The 20,078-nt window shown below is 40.8% G+C and overlaps 1 protein-coding gene across 2 annotated transcripts in view; it reads left to right on the top strand.

Annotated features, from left to right (window-relative positions):
• The window catches only part of IFT80 (intraflagellar transport 80), a 188,790-nt gene extending 180,426 nt beyond the window's left edge, over positions 1 to 8,364 (top strand). Inside the window, exons 22-23 of one of the 2 annotated variants that reach the window (XR_008891127.1) lie at positions 2,759 to 2,899; positions 8,337 to 8,364. The gene's annotated coding sequence lies outside the window, so the exon portion shown is untranslated. Of the gene's footprint in view, positions 1 to 2,758; positions 3,024 to 8,336 lie in introns of those variants that run through there. The other variant, XM_056565065.1, reaches the window with a different exon arrangement.
• Positions 8,365 to 20,078: the final 11,714 nt, after the last annotated feature.

Below are 20,078 nucleotides of genomic sequence, written 5' to 3'. Positions count from 1 at the left end.
ACCACTCACCTTGCTTAGTTGTGTATAAAGACACAACTACAAATGCGCTTGGGTGATCATGCAGGTGGTGCAGCCTTCTGGTCCCGGATATAGGAGTGCTCCTGGCCGGTAGGTACATTGGTAAATATGAGAGTAAAAATTTTCCAGGTTTTCGGCGCAATCCACCAAGGATGGGTCAGAGTTTCTTCAAAGGAATTTTATTTGCCAAAGAAACAACGCGTTTCAGAGCTTTCGAGCTCCTTCGTCAGGTAAACATGGCAGTATACTTCCATGTTTACCTGACGAAGGAGCTCCAAAGCTCTGAAACACGTTGTTTCTTTGGCAAATAAAATTCCTTTGAAGAAACTCTGACCCATCCTTGGTGGATTGCGCCGAAAACCTGGAAAATTTTTACTCTCATATTTACCACTATTGTAACTTGAGGGAGCACTGTATATATCACTATTTTATATACAGCAATGTAAAGTTTGACACTTCACACCATGCATCATTTTATGAAACTGTCAATGTTATATCTTTCATTTATTCTGTAAATTACAGTGTGAAAACCTTTAATCTTATTTATAATGTATATTTTGCATAATATTTTTGTACTCTGTTACGAATAAACATGCTTAAATATGTGTCACTTAATATAAGCTTACACTTATTTCCACATGCCTGATTTCTTATGTCATGGTGCTGCAGTGGTCTGCATGTAGTTTGTGCATTGTCATGTCATTTTGGCTATACAGATTAGAAAGTTTTGTTAGGTTTCACCAATATTGATGTAATCTGCTGACAGTCTAGAGAAAATAGTCAGATAAGTTTTTTTTTTTTAGAGAAGATTATTTTATATGTATCATTCTTTACATAGGATAAAATTGCAGTGGCGTCGGCTGGATGAGTGTAATTCCTCTGTGACTGCAAAACCCCTTTAAAGGGTTGTCTGTTTTAGAAGTGATATAACTGAAGAACACAACAATGATACAAAAATGAAACCGGGGTGTTCGTGCATGTAACCATACACAATGTCTTGACATTGTAAAAAAAAATGAAAAAACTATACAATATTAACGTGTACTTATTAAGAGTTATTACTGTATAAATAAGGACAACTTCTTAGTTTCTTCCTCATTCTTATGGTGCGGCTACCTTTTTGTTACTCCATTCATTTCATCAAGAACATAATGCCATCAATGAAGTAGAATGAAGATGAGAGATCCCGGTCAATACTATTTTATCTAAATCCTCTACTAATCTGACAGTGTCAAGAAGTTGGACTGTAAACTGTAAAAAGTTATTAGAGCCACTTTGTCCCCTGTCACTATTCATTTAGTCACCTTTCAATCTTCTCCTGGCTCCTAGCCTGGAAGAAGAATCATGTACTGTGCTGTTTTGATTCGTTAGGTCAAAGTAACTTTCGTAGCATATTTCACTTCCAAAAACCTAACCCTCAGCAGAGGCATAACTTGAAGCTCTTGGGCCCCAATGCATAATCTGTAACAATACTTTATTTATTTTTTTCCTCTCCTGTCAGATGGACATTTGGCTATGCCTCTATTCTGATTTAATTCGGATTTTACCCTTTGTTATTTTCTCACTATAAAGCCAAAATGCACCATTTACATTATATTTTATAGTAATCTGTGCTGTCAACAGATTGCTTAAAGGGGCAATCTGCCCTAGACATTTTATCCCCTATCCAAAGGATAGGGGATAAGATGTCTGATTGCGGGGGTCCCGCTCGGATCCCCGAGTCATCACTGCACATCACTGCATGAAGCGAAGTTTGTCACGAGGGGGCCGTGACATCACGATACTCCGGTCCCTGTATCATGAGTCATCACACACGGAGCAAACTTAGATCCTTTGAATAGAGGATAAGATGTCTAGGGCAGAGTACCCCATTAAATATTCTCTCAGTATCTTAAAGGAGAACTACCGTGCACAAAAATTTGGATAGGGGATACGTTTTAGATCTTCTGCTGCGGACGCCGGCCTTCAGCTATCTCCGTTTCTCCTGTAGAAATACATGGCGGGGACATGTTGGCCTCTGGGGAGAGCAGTGCAGGAGATAGCGGGGGTCCCAGCGGTCGGACCTCCTGCAGTCTAAAACTTATCCACTATGCTTTGGATAGGGGATACATTTTTGTGCACGATAGTTCTCCTTTAAACATCAAAATCAGTAAAAAAAAAAATGTGTTTATGCTATGCATATAACTCTAAGATGCCATCCCTCTCAACTGCCCCATACACAAGTACTCTCTGTTTAACCAAGTGTGGATATGTATTGAGTGGGAAGAAGAGACAAAGCTGCTGAGTACACTGGTAGCAGCTTATCTCTAGGAAAAAGGGCATATTGACATTCAAGATGCCTGATCTATCATTCAATCAAAACTTGTTACGTTTCTCTGTGACATGTCAAATGATTCCAAATTACAGGAACATTTCAAAGCACGAAACAATAGGGATAAACATAATTCTCAAACATTACCTTTGTTTTTGAGGTGATGGGCACAACTATATAAAAGGGACAAAAATGACCAAAGTTTAACATTGTGGTCTAATACCCAATCTAAAAGTAATTTGTGTCATACATTGTACCTGTTGTTATTAGAAATAAATGGCTTTTTTCGACCTAGTATTGTTTCATACGTTACCTTTCCAAGACCTGTAAAGAGTTAAGAGTTTTAACAAGGAAGTTTGTATTAATGCATCTGAAAATACTGCTTGGACCACTGGAAAGCTTTTTTTTTTTTCTTTTTTATGATTATAGGTTTTAGCCACTAACATGAACCCTGATGGAACCACATATTTAAAGAAAGAAAATGCTGCAGTCAGCTTCCCTGCCTTAAACATGCATTATAGAGTGGAACTTGCTGCTTGCAGAGGGTTAACGCTGAATTGTTTGTGTCTGGTACATTTTTACATTTATATTGAAGCTGCTATTGTAGTCTTTTATGTTGAAGGATTACTATTCATAGGTGCATAAATTGTGCTCCGCTTTCTCTGAACATTTTTTGGAGACTATATACTTTTTAATTATAAATATACAGATCTGCCTCATTGTACTTAGCAGGCTATATTCATTTAGAAACTTTTCCAAAATACTGAATGTTTTTCCACTTGCTTATAAATAGACGTGTACAGGATGCATAGTGCACATTTCTCTACACGACTGTGTATTGAAGAGTCGTAGAGGCCCAGTACAACATGAACACATCCTGATTAGTCATGGAGGCAAACATTTTAGTGGGATCAATACTTATTCTATTGTTGGTACAAGAAAGACTAGTAATACAATGTCTGTGTGTGAACTTATCAAATGATCTGCCAATCTTTAGATATGGTACTTAGGTAACGGGCAGGCTGCATTTTCATATGCCTAGCCACATAGAAAAATAAATTATAGCTACTGGGAATTAAGTTAAAATGTCACATTTTATTAAAAATGTGTTTAAAAATATATATATCAGAAATTATAGAAAAAGTTGCAGTACTCACCATTTCATGAAAACGTCTTATATCTTTATTTCTTTAAAGCACAAACAATACATGCAGTGGGGTCCGCAGACAAACAAAAGTGCTACCTGGCAACAGCCATTCCATGTGTTATCACCTTATCTTCTGCCCAACCATACACGTCATGGCGTATAGATACGTATTTAAAACCAGCCAAGCAATTCACTGTCATGGCTACATGTAAACAACTATACAAATATTCATAGGAACTTTTAAAAAACTCAAAGCAACAAACTCATATTGTTTTGGTCATTAAGGCCTACCAGGCCAAGAGTATTTAATTTCATAATCCAACATGCTTCTCTTTGAAGGAGAGTGTTATGCTGATCACCTCCATGGCCCAGCTTGTTAACCCTCTCTAGGCCTGCAAACTTTAGAACACTACCATTGCTTCCGTGGGATTCTCTGTCTTATGTTAGCAATTGGTTAACAAAACTATCTCCAATCGGCAACTATCTCTGTAGAAATTGCTCATTTTGTAATTATAATGTGACGAGTAAAAGCTTTATGTTAGGTGGATACACATACCTTGTAAAGCAACTAAACACCTGTAGAACTACATACAGTGGGGATAAAAAGTTTGGGCACCCCAGGTAAAAATTTATATTAATGTGCATAAAGAAGCCAAGGAAATCTCCAAAAGGCATCAAATTACAGATTAGACATTCTTATAATATGTCAACAAAAGTTATATTTTATTTCCATCATTTACACATTCAAAATAACAGAAAACAAAAAAATGGCATCTGCAAAAGTTTGGGCACCCTGCAGAATTTATAGCATGCACTGCCCCCTTTGCAAAGCTGAGACCTGCCAGTGTCATGGATTGTTCTCAATCATCATCTGGGAAGACCAGGTGATGTCAATCTCAAAGGTTTTAAATGCCCAGACTCATCGGGCCTTGCCCCAACAATAAGCACCATGGGTTCTTCTAAGCAGTTGTCTAGAAATCTGAAACTGAAAATAGTTGATGCTCACAAAGCTGAAGAAGGCTATAAGAAGATAGCAAAATGTTTTCAGATGTCAATAACCTCTGTTCGGAATGTAATTAAGAAATTGCAGTCATCAGGAACAGTGGAAGTTAAAGCAAGATCTGGAAAACCAAGAAAAATATCAGAACAGACAGAACAGCTCGCAGGATTGTGAGAAAAACAATTCAAAACTCACGTTTTGACTGCACAATCCCTCCAGAAAGATCTGGCAGACACTGGAGTTGTGGTACACTATTCCACTATAAAGAGATACTTGTACAACTATGGTCTTCATGGAAGAGTCATGAGAAGAAAACCTCTTCTACATCCTCACCACAAAAATCAGCGTTTGAACTTTGCAAATGAAAATATAGACAAGCCTGATGCATTTTGGAAACAAGTTCTGTGGACCAATGAGGTTAAAATTGAACTTTTGGCCAGAATGAGCAAAGGTACGTTTGGAGAAGAAGGGAAACAGAATTCAATGAAAAGAACCTCTGTCCAACTGTTAAGCATGGAAGTGGATCAATCATGCTTTGGGGTTGTTTTGCAATCAGTGGCACAGGGAACATCTCACGAGTAGAAGGAAAAATGGATTCAATAAAATTTCAGCAAATTTTGGATGCTAACTTGATGCCATCCTAAAGAGAGGATGGCTTCTACAAATGGATAATGATCCTAAACACACCTCGAAATCCACAGGGGGATTGCATCAAGAGGCATAAACCGAAGGTTTTGCCATGGCCTTCACAATCTCCTGACCTCAACATAATTGAAAATCTATGGATAGACCTTAAAAGAGCAGTGCGTCACAGTCAGCCATGGAATCTCAAAGAACTGGAAGACTTTTATAAGGAAGAATGGGCAAAGATACCTCAAACAAGAATTGAAAGACTTTTGGCTGGCTACATAAAGCGTTTACAAGCTGTGATAATTGCCAAAGGGGGCAGTACAAGATATTAATTCTGCATGGTGCCCAAACTTTTGCAGATGCCATTTTTTTCTTTTCTGTTATTTTGAAAGTGTAAATGATGGAAATAAAATCTAACTTTTGTTGACATATTGTAAGAATGTCTAATCTGTAATTTGGTGATCATGAGAGAGCAAAAGGACCTCACAAATGGCGCTGCTGCTTCCGTAGGAAGTTTGGAATGAACCAAATCCAGATAAAGTATTGTAAGAACTTGTGGATTTTATTGCAAATGAATAAAATCAATAAAAGCAATACAAGTTTAAGATCTTAAACTTGTATTGCTTTTATTGATTTTATTGATTTGCAATAAAATCCACAAGTTCTTACAATACTTTATCTGGATTTGGTTCATTCCAAACTTCCTACGGAACCAGCAGCGCCATTTGTGAGGTCCTTTTGCTCTCTCATGATCACCTACTTTCTCCAGGAGACTGTTTTACCTCACCTGTAACCTCAGGCTCAGCAGCGGTTCCTGCTATTTTTGTAACCCCAGCAGTGGGTTGATATGCAAGTTTTACACTTGCTCTAAGGTGAGCAGTTACTACCTAAGGGGCCTGCAAGCCCCGCACCTCTTTCCTTTCCCCTTCCCTTTACCACCCCAACGGTATCACACGAGGCGCCCTCTCTGGTCTCCCCATACAGGTAATCTGTAATTTGATGACTTTTGGAGATTTTTCCATCTTTCCTTGGCTTCTTAATACACATTAATACAAATCTTTACCTGGGGTGCCCAAACTTTTGATCCCCACTGTACATAGCCTATGCTCTAGTATGTCCGTGTTTGTTCTTTTATGTGGGTAAAACTATAAGGCATTTCTACGTATAGGAGAGCATTTTCATTCTGTTAGAACTCTGCTCGGGGATCTGAGGCTTGTTGATCACATAAGAGAATCCCATGGAGGCAATATTAATGTTCTAATTGTTTTAATTGTGCTGTGTTAAAGTTTTTTGGCAATTCTTCCTTAAAACTCATGTCTGTAACATTTTAAACAGTATTTTAGTATTTACATGTTCTGATTTTATGACTCTGTTTCTTTTAGTGTGTGAATAGTAAGAGCCAATAGCTTGTGGAGACTTCTAGGCAATTCTTGCTCCACTGTTAAATGGGAACTGACAGGTAGATCACTCCGCTAACCTGAATATATAGGTGGTTAGTGTGGGTGATACTGAGTAAAATTATATATATTTTTTTAACCAAATCCATTAAGCCATTCCCCAGATATAGGAAAAATTAGCAATATACAAATTACTCTCTGCACTGTACCCGTGTTTGAAGACTATCTGCATCTCTGATGCCACCTTCGGGGTTCCGTTTGTGCCACCCCTCTCATCTAAGAGAAGATGAATACTGATGAGTGGGGCAGTGCAAACGGGACCCAAAGAACAGCGTCAGAAGTGCAAATAGTCTTCAAATTTGCGTTCAAAGAAAGATGATGGCACTCACGGTATTGCGTTTTCTTATGCTTTATTTTCAGTCGGGTCAGAATACAGGTTGGTCAATGGGCCGTTTCCCGCTTACAACAGCGATTTCTGAAGACCTTTGACTTCCGTCACAATCCCCACCCATATATGCACAAAAAATAACTAACCCTTTGTGACAACATACAAGTTAAAAAACATTAAATAGGTGATGAGGATTTTATTCAGCACCATTTTATGCACAGTTTCATTGAAGAGACGTTTTGACTTCATATTTCTTATTTATATTATTACTTTTTTCATTTCTAAAAACTAGATTTATTCATTCATCTGGAGTAACATGTCATTCACTAGCGTTTTTGGGGATTATGAATAATTACAGTGTATATAAAAGCCGGTGGCAGCGCAGTGTAGACACATGTACTGCCGGTTTGTATGGTTAATAAATGTGGATTGCAACAGATCTCCAGAGAATGATCTGCTGCGATTCACATTTAAGTTAAAAAGCCGGCGGTACATGCAGCTACACTTCGCTTCTATATACACTGTCATAATTCATAATCGCCACCTGGAGAGGGGAGCTCTGATTGGTCAAAGCTATCCACCAATCAGAGCTTCCGTGTTCCTGTGGTGGGGATTATGAATTATGTCAGTGTATATAGGAGTGCACTGTAGCTGCATGTACAGCCAGCTTTTTAATTTAAATGCGGATCACAGCAGATCATTCTCTGGAGACCTGTTGCGATCTGCATTTATTAACTATACAAGCCGGCCTTGCATGCGTCTACATCAACTTGTTATACACTGTCATAATTCATAATCCCCGCCACCAGAACACGGGAGCTCTGATTGGTGGATAGCTATTGACCAATCAGAGCTCCCCTCTCCCGGCGGCGGGAATTATGAATTATGACAGCTGTATATAGAAGCCGGCGGCAGCGCAGTGTAGACACATGTACCACCGGATTGTTAACTTAAATGCGGATCGCAGCGGGTCTCTGCAGAATGACCCAGTGCGATCTGCACCTCAGCCCCTGGACTATAACTCCCATCATGAACAGAGTCTGTCCATGATGGGAGTAGTAGTCCTTAAAGTCCCGCAGCCGGGGGATGTGCAAGTGCCATCCCTCAGCAGCGCTGCGGTACTACAACTACTCCCATCATGGGAAAGGCTCTGTCCCATGATAGGAGTAGTAGTCCAAGGGCAGAGGCATAGATCTCTGTTCACATTATGCGTTTTGCATAATGGGAACAGAGCCTTTCTGGCAGTGTGTTCCCAAAAGGGAGACTCCAGCTGTTGCTTAACTACAGCCCCCCATGATGGTAGTTGTAGTGTAGCAACAATTGGAGGCTCCCTGTTTATGAATACACTGCATTATGTGCGCTCTCCTCAGAGTGCGCTCTTCCCAGGGGAAAGCAAAAAAAAAATGTACTAACCCATATTTCTTGTTTTTCTTTTCTCATTTGAGATACGTGAATTCAGAGGACTACATCAGATTCGGTGGACTGCGATGATGACCAGCGTTTTTTTTATTTCAATAAAATGGTTAACGAAGACTGTGGGGGAGTATTTAAAAAAAAAAAATAATAATTTAAATGTGTCTTGTTTTTTATAATTGAATTTTCAGGGTTAGTAGTGGTCTTATATATGGAATCCATTACTAAGCCGGGGCTTAGCCCCAAAATCAGCTAGCGCTAACCTCCAATTATTACCCCGGTACCCACTGCCACAGGAGTGCCGGGAAGAGCCGGTACCAACAGGCCCGAAGCGTCAAAAATGGCACTCCTGGGCCTAGGCGGTAACAGGCTGGCGTTAGGCTGGGGAGGGCCAGTAACAATGGTCCTCTCCCACCCTGGTAACATCAGGCTTTTGCTGTTTGGTTGGTGTCTGGCTGATACTAAAAATAGGGGGAACCCTATGTGTTTTTTTTTATTTTTTATAAATAATTTAAAAAGTCTGTGGTTCCCTAATTTTTTTCAGTATCAGCCAGATACCAACCAAGCAGCAACAGCCTGACGTTACAAGGGTGGGCGGGGACCATTGTTACTGGCCCTTCCAAGCCTAAATAACGCCAGCCTGTGCCATTTTTGACGCTCCGGGCCTGTTGGTACCAGCTCTTCCCGGAACCCTGTGGCGGTGGGTACCGGGGTAATAATTGGGGGTTAGCGCTAGCTGTTTTGTGGGCTAATGCTAACCCCCAGCTTAGTAATGGATTCTGTCTACAAGACGCCTTCCACTACTAAGCCTGAAAATTCAATTATAAAAAAACACAACACATTGAAAAAAAAAATTTATTTAAAAAAAACACTCCCCCCACAGCCCTCGTTAACCCTTTTTATTGACATTTAAAAAAAAAAAAAAAAAAAAACGCTGTTCATCATCGCAATCCACAAAATCTGACATAGTCCTCCGCATTCACGTATCTAAATTTCAAAGAAAAAAAAACAACAAAGTTTAGTACATTTTTTTGTTTCCGCACACCAGCAAAAACGCAAGAAAAAAAACTGAAAAACTGACAAAACGCAGGAAAAAGTTGGGACAGTTTTTCTGGTGTTTTTTTATGATGGACAAAAAACCTCAATGGAATCCGACCTCAAAGCAATAGAACAAAATCCCTACGTCCACTTTTCCTGTGAGTTAGAGGAGGAGTGTACGGTAGAGCGAGGGGGGCATTTCTATATTTGCACAAGATTTATCAAAGGAGTGCACAGCCTTAGTAAATTCTGAGCAAGAGTGTACAATAGACAAGAGTGTAAAGGGGTAGAACTGTATCTATAATAGACAAATAATGATAAATCTCCCCCACAGTGTGTATCAATGACTTTATTACATGCAGAGCACAATTTGTGGTATATGCTCTGGTATGTGATTGTGGATACCATTATATTGGGAAGATGATTCGACCCCTGTATTAGGGAACACTTTTGATCTTTAATTACAGGAGTTGGCTGTGCCTGCATAATTGAGCACATGAGGACAACTCACAATAATGATGTGAAACATCTAAAATTTCTAGGTCTGGCCGTGATAAAACCTTTAAATATGGGAGGCGATAGACATAAAAAAAATATTATAAAAAGAAACTGAATTGATTTTAAGGACGGGAGGCTCTTGGACCACTAGGTCTGAACGAGAGAAAAGACCCAAGCGTTTTTTCCTCCAGATGAATGAATAAATCTAGTTTTTAGAAATGAAAAAAGTAATAATATGAATAAGAATTATGAACTCTAATCGTCTCCTCCATGAAACTGTGCATAAAATGGTGCTGAATAAAATCTTCATCACCTAATTAATGTTTTTTAACTAGTATGTTGTCACAAAGGGTTAATTATTTTTTTGTGCATATATGGGTGGGGATTGTGGCGGAAGTCAAAGGTCTTGAGAAAGCGCTGTTGTAAGCGAGAAACGGCCCGTTGGCCAACCTGTATTCTGACCAGGCTGAAAATAAAGCATAAGAAAACACAATACCGGAAACAACTGAATAGATTGGTGTAAGGATTAACCACACTTACCACCTGTGTATTCGGGTTAGTGGGGTTGATCCATCACTCAGTTTCCCTTTAGAGAGACGCAAAGTAGCTTTCTCCAGGAAGAAAAGATAATGCTTTTCTGGTGCCATGTATCTGGAATAGCATCCCTACAGGTCAGTGCTATACTCCTTTAAGAACTCTTAAAACACAATCAGGAATTAGTAGCCAAGCCAGAATTTCCCTCTAACCCACTTAGTCCCACAACAATGACTTTTCTGCTCGATAGCCAGCAACGTACTCTGTACTGAGGACTTGCGAATCCTCCAAAACAGCTGTCTACTGATGGGTAAATCTCCCTTTGGCAGAGGTTCCGGCTTTGCCATAAATCCCTGGTCATGTGCTAAGGCTTCTCAAAGAAGTCAAGCATTGACTTGTATGGATCCATCCCTAATAGATGGCAAGAGAGAGTTATAACTTTCCTTTTCTGGAGAGAGCTATTTTGCATAACTCTAGTAAAGTAGCGAATGATTAAAGGTGTACTCCGGTGGAAAACTTTTTTTTTTTTTTTTTTTTTTTTTTTATCAACTGGTGCCAGAAAGGTAAGCAGATTAGTAAATTACTTCTATTAAAAAATCTTAATCTTTCCAGTACTTATTAGCTGCTGAATATTACAGAGGAAATTATTTTCTTTTTGGAACACAGTGCTCTCTGCTGACATCACGAGCACAGTGCTCTCTGCGGACATCTCTTTCCATTTTAGGAACTGCCCAGAGCAGCATATGTATTCTATGGGGATTTTCTCCTACTCTGGACAGCTCTTAAAATGGAAAGAGATGTCAGCAGAGATCACTGTGTTCCAAAAAGAAAAGAATGATAAAAAAAAATAAAAAGAGTTTTCCACCAGACTACCCCTTTAACCCCTACAGGACCCATGACGTAACATTATGTCCCCACACGCTGGGTCTTAAGGACCCAGGACATACAGTTACGTCATGGACAGTTCCGGTCCCCGCCGTGCACCAGGCGGGGATCGGACCGGGATGCCTGCTGAAAACATTCAGCAGGCATCCCGTGCAAATGCCCAGGGGGGTCATTAGACCCCCCCAAGTCGGCGATCGCTGCAAATCGCACGTGAATTCACACTTGCGATTTGCGGCTATTCCGACGATGCGTATCACGTGTGACCCGGAGATACAAGGGGATCGGGGGTGTATGATACACCCCCTATCACCCACTGTATCTATGGGGAGGTGGCGATTTCGTCACCCCTCCAGGATCGCTGCTATTGGCTGGACGATCGTCCAGCCAATAACAGCCGGCAGGGGAGGGGTTAACAGCATCTTCCCGCAGCTCCCGCCGCTGGCTGAGTTCAGTCAGCGGTCAGAGCTGCTGGAGGAAGCCAGGGACCCCCCCCCTCTGCCAAGATTGGAGCCCCCACAGAAGAAAAGAAGCTTCCCATAGATCAGGGAAAGCATACAGCCCAGGGAAAGGTAGGAAAAAAAGTTTAAAAAAATGTCCGCCCCCCCCCGACCCCCCTATGTAATCACACACCGTTATACATAGTTACATCAAGCACACACACAGTACATACCCCACCACTCCCCGCGCCACCGTAGAAAAAAGGCGATGGCTCGCCTGGCATTTTCGGTAGCGGAGGCATATGCCTTACTTGCCTCCGACTCCAAATCTGCCAGTGAGGACGATGAAGATCCAACATTCCTGTGTTCTTCATCGTCCTCCTCATCATCTAGCAGTGATGATGAGCCCCCTGTACGGTGGTGGAGACGCCGCCAGGCGAGGCCACGCACCCCCCATGATAGTGGCCCAGTGACCTGCACTAGTGCAAGTGGTGATGCCGCTCGTACTAGGAGTTCGACCCCCCAGACAAGTGTACCGGAGCCCCCTTCCGGTGAACCTGTCTGGAGACCCCCAGAGGCTTATCAGCCACGGATTGCGGAGTTTGTTGGCGACTCCGGAATCCGGATTGACAATTCTGGATTCACAGTTATTTTTTCAGTGACAGTTTTTTCAATCTGATGGTGGAGCAGACGAATCTGTACGCCCAGCAGTTCATCGCCCACCACCCTGATTCTTTTTTGGCCAGGTCCAATGAATGGTGCGCCATTGATGCAGCAGAAATGAGGGCATTTTGGGGCCTCTTGCTGCATATGGGCCTGGTCAAAAAGCCAAGTATCAGACAGTACTGGAGCGGGGACATCCTATACCAGACCCCGCTTTACAGTATGGTCATGGCTTGGAGGCGGTTCGAGGCCATTTGCAAATGCCTGCATTATGCAGATATTGCGGCATGTCCACCCCAAAGTGATCCCACCTATGACCGGCTTTACAAAGTGCGGCCGGTCATCGATCACTTTGGGGCCAAATTTTTGGAGGCCTACGTACCGCTCAGGGAGCTCTCGGTTGATGAGTCTCTTATCAGTTTTAAGGGGAGACTCATCTTCCGCCAGTATATTCCCTCGAAGCGGGCGCGGTATGGCGTGAAGCTCTATAAACTTTGTGAGAGTACCTCCGGGTACACTTACAATTTTAGAGTGTATGAGGGACGAGATTCCCGTATTGAACCCCTAGATTGTTTCCCCACTCTGGGTGTTAGCGGGAAAATCGTTTGGGAGCTTGTGCACCCATTGCTGGATAAGGGTTACCATGTGTACGTGGACAACTTTTATACCAGCATCCCTCTGTTCACATCTCTTGCCGCCAGATCCACATACGCTTGTGGGACCGTGCGGAAAAACCAGAGAGGCCTCCCTCTAAATTTTGTTAAGACACCTATTCCCAAGGGTGAGTCCCATGCCCTTACTCATGAAAACCTGTTGCTGGTCAAGTATAAGGATAAGAGGGATGTCCTTATGCTGACCACAATTCATGGTAACGGCAGCTCACCTGTCCCTGTGCGAGGTACCACAACAACGATCCTCAAGCCCGATTGTATTCTGGACTACAATCGGTATATGGGGGGAGTTGATCTTTCTGATCAAGTCCTCAAGCCATGTAACGCCTTGTACTGTCCCAGTACGCTGGCAACACAGGGACATTCCTCCAGTTCCAAGAAGAAGTCCTAAAGGTCCTGATCTTTGGCGACCGAGAAAGAGCAGGCCGGAGTTCTGAAGGAACTGAAGTTATAGGTGCCAGGATCATCCCAGGCCAACACTTTCCAGGTGAGGTCCCCCACACTGGAAAGAAGGGACAAGCCTAGAAAGATGCAGAGTGTGTTACAAGAGGGGGATTCGGAAGGATACCATCACTCAATGTGACACTTTCCCCGATCATCCGTGCCTCTGCATTAAGGATTGCTTCAGGGAGTATCACACTTCCATGGAGTACTAAATTTTCCCTCTTCATTTTAATTTTCCACAATTTGACCCCAATGTACCAAGTCCAGAGTACATTCCAAGTTTTAATCCCATAAAACCACTAAAAAAAATAAAAACATTTTAATTAAAAAAAAAAAACTGATAAGACCTCTGGGGGTATTTTTTTAAAAATAAAAAATGGGTCAATGGTCACTGAGTCACTATCATCGAGGACTTTTTATGTTGCCTCAATTGCGCAGCGCTCTCTCCACCTGAGCGGGGTGCGCATTTGAGGCAACAGGTTAGGGACGGCCACACACATCACATTCCCATAATGATGTTTCAGAGCATAGGGTTTGGGGTGGGCATATTTTTTAGTTTTGGCTATGCTCTGAGTCATCATTCTGGGAACATAACCTTTTTTTTATAATTTTATGTCTCACTGTACCCCATTTTAGTTATTTAGTGTACCCCAGTTATTTACCCCATGTAATGCCCCTTGAGGGGGGGGGGGGGGTCCCACTGTTCTGGCTCCATAGGAGAAAGCCAAAGCTCAAGGCCCTGACTGATCTCCGGCACCTCTGAGACCGGTGTGCATGCTGTTTACGCCCAGACATGAGGTATGTCCTTACTGCAAAAAAATGTACTTACAAATTTACAGTGACATTTTTTCCTTTTACCACTTGTGAAAATGAAAAATGTGGGGTAACCCAGCATTTTAGTGTAAAAAAATTACATTTTTCCTTTCCACATCCCACTTAATGAACATTTATCAAACACCTGTGGGTGTTAAGGCTCACTGTACCCCTTGTTACGTTCCTTGAGGGGTGTAGTTTCCAAAATAGTATGTCATTTTTTTTTTTTTTTTTGCTGTCCTGGCACTATAGGGGCTTCCTAAATGGGACATGCCCCCCAAAAACCATTTCAGAAAACTCACTCTCCAAAATCCCACTGTCGCTCCTTCCCTTCTGAGCCCTCTAGTGCACCCGCCGAACACTTGACATACACATATGAGGTATTTCCTTACTCGAGAGAAATTGGGTTACACATTTTAGGAAGATTTCTCTCCTTTTACCCCTTGTAAAAATTCTAAAACTGGGTCTACAAGAACATGCGAGTGTACAAAATGAAGATTTTGAATTTCCTCTTCAATTTGCTGCTATTCCTGTGAAACACCCAAAGGGTTAACAAGCCTTTTGAATGTCATTTTGAATACTTTGAAGGGTGTAGTTTTTATAACGGGGTCATTTATGGGGTGTTTCTAATAAGAAGGCCCTTCAAATCCACTTCAAAATAGAACTGGTCCCTGAAAAATTTTGATTTTGAAAAGTTTGTGAAAAATTGGAAAATTGCTGCTATACTTTGAAGCCCTCTGATGTCTTCCAAAAGTAAAAACATGTCAACTTTATGATATAATCATAAAGTAGTCATGTTGTATATGTGAATCAGTATATAATTCATTTGGAATATCCATTTTCCTTATAAGCAGAGAGCTTCAAAGGTAAAAAAAAATGCTACATTTTCAATTTTTTCATAAAATTTTGGAATTTTTCACCAAGAAATTATGCAAGTATCGACAAAATTTTACCACTAACATAAAGTAGAATGTTTCACGAAAAAAAAATCTCGGAATCAGAATGAAAGGTAAAAGCATCCCAGAGTTATTAATGCTTAGGGTGCGTTCCCACAGGCCGTATACGCAGCGTATTTGACGCTGCGCAAATTTTATGGCAGCAGCGGGAAATATGCTGCGTATCCCTTGCTCACTATACACACAGGGCTTTCCGGCGGCAGCCCTATGTGTGTAGTGAGTTTTGGAGGCGGGGCCGTGTGCCGGCGTGTCTGTGACGCGCGGCCCCGCCTCCAAAACTCACTACAGTGGTCAGATGTGCAAAAAATGCTCTGGTCCTACAGTGAAAATTGGCCTGGTCCTTAAGGGGTTAAAATAATGCCCCAGCTTGAACACTGAATTATGTGAGATGCACACAATGTTGGTTTTCATAAAGCTTCATTTAGCTCTTCATTTTGTTCATACATATCTTGATTTTTAGACTAGCTACATAAACAGGTTATGTATAATTTTGTGTGATATGTGTGGTATGATGTCTCAGTGACTTAGTGAACATGAGTGAGATTGTCCAGCACATTCAAGTTCAATGTATGAGTTAAAGTTCAATGCGCTAGATCCTTTTGTTTACAGAGCGGAAAGCTGCCAGACAAGTCTGGCAGCAACTTTTTTCAAGTGTGCACGTGTATGAAAATTGGGAGAGATAGTTGTGTACGAAAGAAGCAGTCGGCCAACTATGAAATGTAAGGCCAGCTTTACCTCTTTGGTTTATTAACCCGATAACGACTATGGACGTCTATACTCGTCCAATGGCCGTTACTGGGGTATGACGCGGGCTCCCGACTCGAGCCCGCGACATACCGGCCAGCCCCCAGCTGATTCCTGTAGCTGGGGGCCGGCGTTAATAGCCGACATGCGGCGATCGCTGCGGCCGGCTATTAACCCTTTAGATCGCCGCTGTCAAAGTTGACAGCGGCGTCTAAAGGTGCCTGTATTAAGTCCCTGGTGGTCCAGTGGGGTGTATCCCCCCCCCCCCGCAGCGCGATCGTGGGGGAGCGATCCACTACTGAGGTAGCCTGAGGGCTTACCTCTCCTGCTGCGGCGGCTCCGGTGCTCTGAATGATAAAGCCTGGCAGGGCCAGGCTTTATCAATCGAGCGCAGAGCACGCAGATCATTGTGGTTTTATGAAACCACAATGATCTGTATGAGGAATCTAATGATTCCTCCTAAAAGTCCCCTAAGGGGACTAAAAGTTTAAAAAAAAAAAAGTTTAAAAAAAGTTTAAAAACACACACATTAACCCCTTCCTTATTAAAAGTTTAAATCACCCCCCTTTTCCCAAATTCCATATTAAAAATATGTAACCATAATAAAAATAAACAAATGTGGTATCGCCGCGTGCGTAAATGTCTGAACTATAAAAATATATCATTAATTAAACCGCACGGTCAATGGCGTACATGCAAAAAAATTCCAAAGTCCAAAATAGCGTATTTTTTGTCACTTTTCATACCATAAAAAAAGGAATAAAAAGCGATCAAGAAGTCCAATCAAAATAAAAATGGTACCGATTAAAACTTCAGATCACGGCGCAAAAAATTAGCCCTCAAACCACCCTGTACGTGGAAAAATAAAAAAGTTATAGGGGTCAGAAAAGGACAATTTTAAATGTATAAATTTTCCTGCATGTAGTTATGATTTTTTCCAGAAGTACGACGAAATCAAACCTATATAAATAGGGTATCATTTTAATCGTATGGACCTACAGAATAAAGATAAAGTGTCATTTTTACCGAAAAATGTACTGCCCAGAAACAGAAGCCCCCAAAATTTACAAAATGGTGTTTTTTCTTCAATTTTGTCGCACAATGATTTTTTTTTCCGTTTCGCCATAAATGTTTGTGTAAAATGACTGAGGTCATTCCAAAGTAGAATTGGTGGCGCAAAAAATAAGCCATATGGATTTTTAGGTGCAAAATTTAAAGAGTTATGATTTTTAAAAGGTAAGGAGGAAAAAACGAAAGTGTAAAAACAGAAAAATGCTTGGTCCTTAAGGGGTTAAATAATGTTTTTTTCCTACAGCAATATTTTATAGATTATTACAATGAAAAAGGGGAATGGGGCAGCTTTCAATTGGCAGCTGCTCTGTTTGGGTTTATTTACATTCATGTTTGATTTTAATTTTTAAAGATTTTTAGCTTAAATGGGCACAGTCACTTTAACCCCTTAAGGACCAAGGGCGTACAGGTACGCCCTTGGTCCTGCTCTCCTGATATAACGCGGGGTTACACAGTAACCCCACGTCATATCGCGGCGGGCCCGGCGTCATAGTGAAGCTGGGACCTGCCTCTAATAGCGCGCAGCGCCGATCGCGGCGCCGCGCGCTATTACCCTTTAGCCGCGCGCTCAGAGCTGAGCCGCGCGGCTAAAAGTGAAACCGAAAGTGGCCGGCTAGCTCAGTCGGGCTGTTTGGGATAGCCGCGGCTAATCACGGCATCCCGAACAGCTGAGAGGACAGCGGGAGGGCCCCTTCCTGCCTCCTCGCTGTCCGATCGCCGAATGACTGAGATCCAGGCCTGAGCAGTCATGCGGCAGAATCGTTGATCACTGGTTTCTTATGAGAAACCAGTGATCAACATAGAAGATCAGTGTGTGCAGTGTTATAGGTCCCTATGGGACCTATAACACTGGAAAAAAAAAGTGAATAAAGATCATTTAACTCCTCCCCTATTAAAAGTTTGAATCACCCCCCTTTTCCAATAAAAAAAACCAGTGTAAATAAAAATAAACATATGTGGTATCACCGCGTGCGGAAATGTCCGAATTATAAAAATATATCATTAATTAAACCGCTCGGTCAATGGCGTGCGCGCCAAAAAATTCCAAAGTCCAAAATAGTGCATTTTTGGTCACTTTTTATATCATTTAAAAATTAATAAAAAGTGATCAATAAGTCCTATCAATGCAAAAATGGTACCGTTAAAAACGGTGATCACGGTGCAAAAAATGAGCCCTCATACCGCCCCATACACGGAAAAATAAAAAAGTTATAGGGGTCAGAAGATGACAATTTTAAACGTATTAATTTTCCTGCATGTAGTTATGATTTTTTCCAGAAGTCCGACAAAATCAAACCTATATAAGTAGGGTATCATTTTAATCGTATGGACCTACAGAATAAAGATAAGGTGTCATTTTTACCGAAAAATTTACTACATAGAAACGGAAGCCCCCAAAAGTTACAAAACTGCGTTTTTTTTCAATTTTGTCGCACAATGATTTTTTTTCCGTTTCACCGTAGATTTTTGGGCAAAATGACTGACGTCATTACAAAGTAGAATTGGTGGCACAAAAAATAAACCATCATATGGATTTTTAGGTGCAAAATTGAAAGAGTTATGATTTTTTAAAGGCAAGGAGCAAAAAACGAAAATGCAAAAACAGAAAAAACCCCGGTCCTTAAGGGGTTAAAAAGCCTTTGACATGTCACAGAGAAATGTCAAAAGTTTTTATCTGTCAGGGTCAAAGTCCTGAGACCCCCACCGATCAGGAGAATGAGTGTGGATAAACAAGTTGCAGCCTAATAACAACAGATTATATTCCATTCCATTTTATACAAACTTTACTGGAATAAATGGTGCTTAAAATAAACATTTGCTATTCTTATTAAAAAAAAACAATGATGGAACTGAATAGCACAGAGAAGACAGCTGCTGTTAAGAAAGGCTTACTAACTTTTCATAGTGGGCGCTCAAGTTGTATATGTACTATAATGTATTCTTGTCTTTTCCTCCATGTTCAGAAGAACAGAGATAAATGTAGTACTAGTGATGTATGCAGAAATCTGCACCAAATACCTGGTAATATTCTATGAATGCTTTTGATGGAAATACCCCTATAATGTATGTGTATATATATATATATATATATATATATATATATATATATGCGTGTGTGTATATATATATATGAGCTTGTGTACCTCCTAAACTGTAAGTATTTTTTAGCTGTCATGTGGCTTACTGAAAGCTTTTTGGTGTAATTATTCCATAAAATAACATCTCAATTTTCCACTAAATAGGAAGTAATCATAAAAAATACAAACCGATAAAATGTTTCTATATTTATGCATTCAGCATGAATCTTTAATCTTTAGTGCTCCTTGGCATAGATAATTATAAAGGAAAGGAATGAGATGTGTTGTCACTAACTCTACTAAATCCTTATGCAGACTCTATATTCATGCCGTGACTTCCACTGTGATTTTCTTGTTACACTGTGCCTGGTACTTGTAGAATGAGAGCCTGGAGTCTGACTACCCATCCGAAAAATAAGATAAATTACTGCATTTTATTCTTTTGTTCTGCCTGTGCATTTCGCAAAGTCATGAATTGCCATAAAGTAGCATTACATTTTTCAGTCTGCGTTTCCGCCTGTGGTCTGGTCAGTTCTATTACAAGAAAAGGGCAAAAGACATTTAGACTAAATAAATAAACCGGCCTATTTGTAAACTATCTGGTTTATTTTATGTAACTGAATTATACTTAAAGGACCTTTCAAAACCAGAATTCACTTGAAATAAAAATTAGACTATAGAAGGAAAAATAAATGTTTGCACCCACCTTACAGATTGGGGCTATGGTCACACATCATTTTTCTTCCCGTCTTTTGTTTAAAAACAAAAAAACAAAAAAAAAACTGATATTTGCTGTTCAAAAGATGGACAAAATACAGTTGTCTTTTTCCAGTGATTGAGTACAATGGAACAATGGATAATAATGCCCAAATTAAACAAAAGATGGTAGCAAAGAGCAGCCACATTATTTGCAGGTAGGAAGTATAAAAACTGTGTGTGAAC

This window comes from Hyla sarda, chromosome 3 (genome assembly GCF_029499605.1).
Source record: "Hyla sarda isolate aHylSar1 chromosome 3, aHylSar1.hap1, whole genome shotgun sequence".
Taxonomy (NCBI): Eukaryota; Metazoa; Chordata; class Amphibia; order Anura; family Hylidae; genus Hyla; species Hyla sarda.
This window is presented reverse-complemented; position numbering and strand designations above follow the sequence as displayed.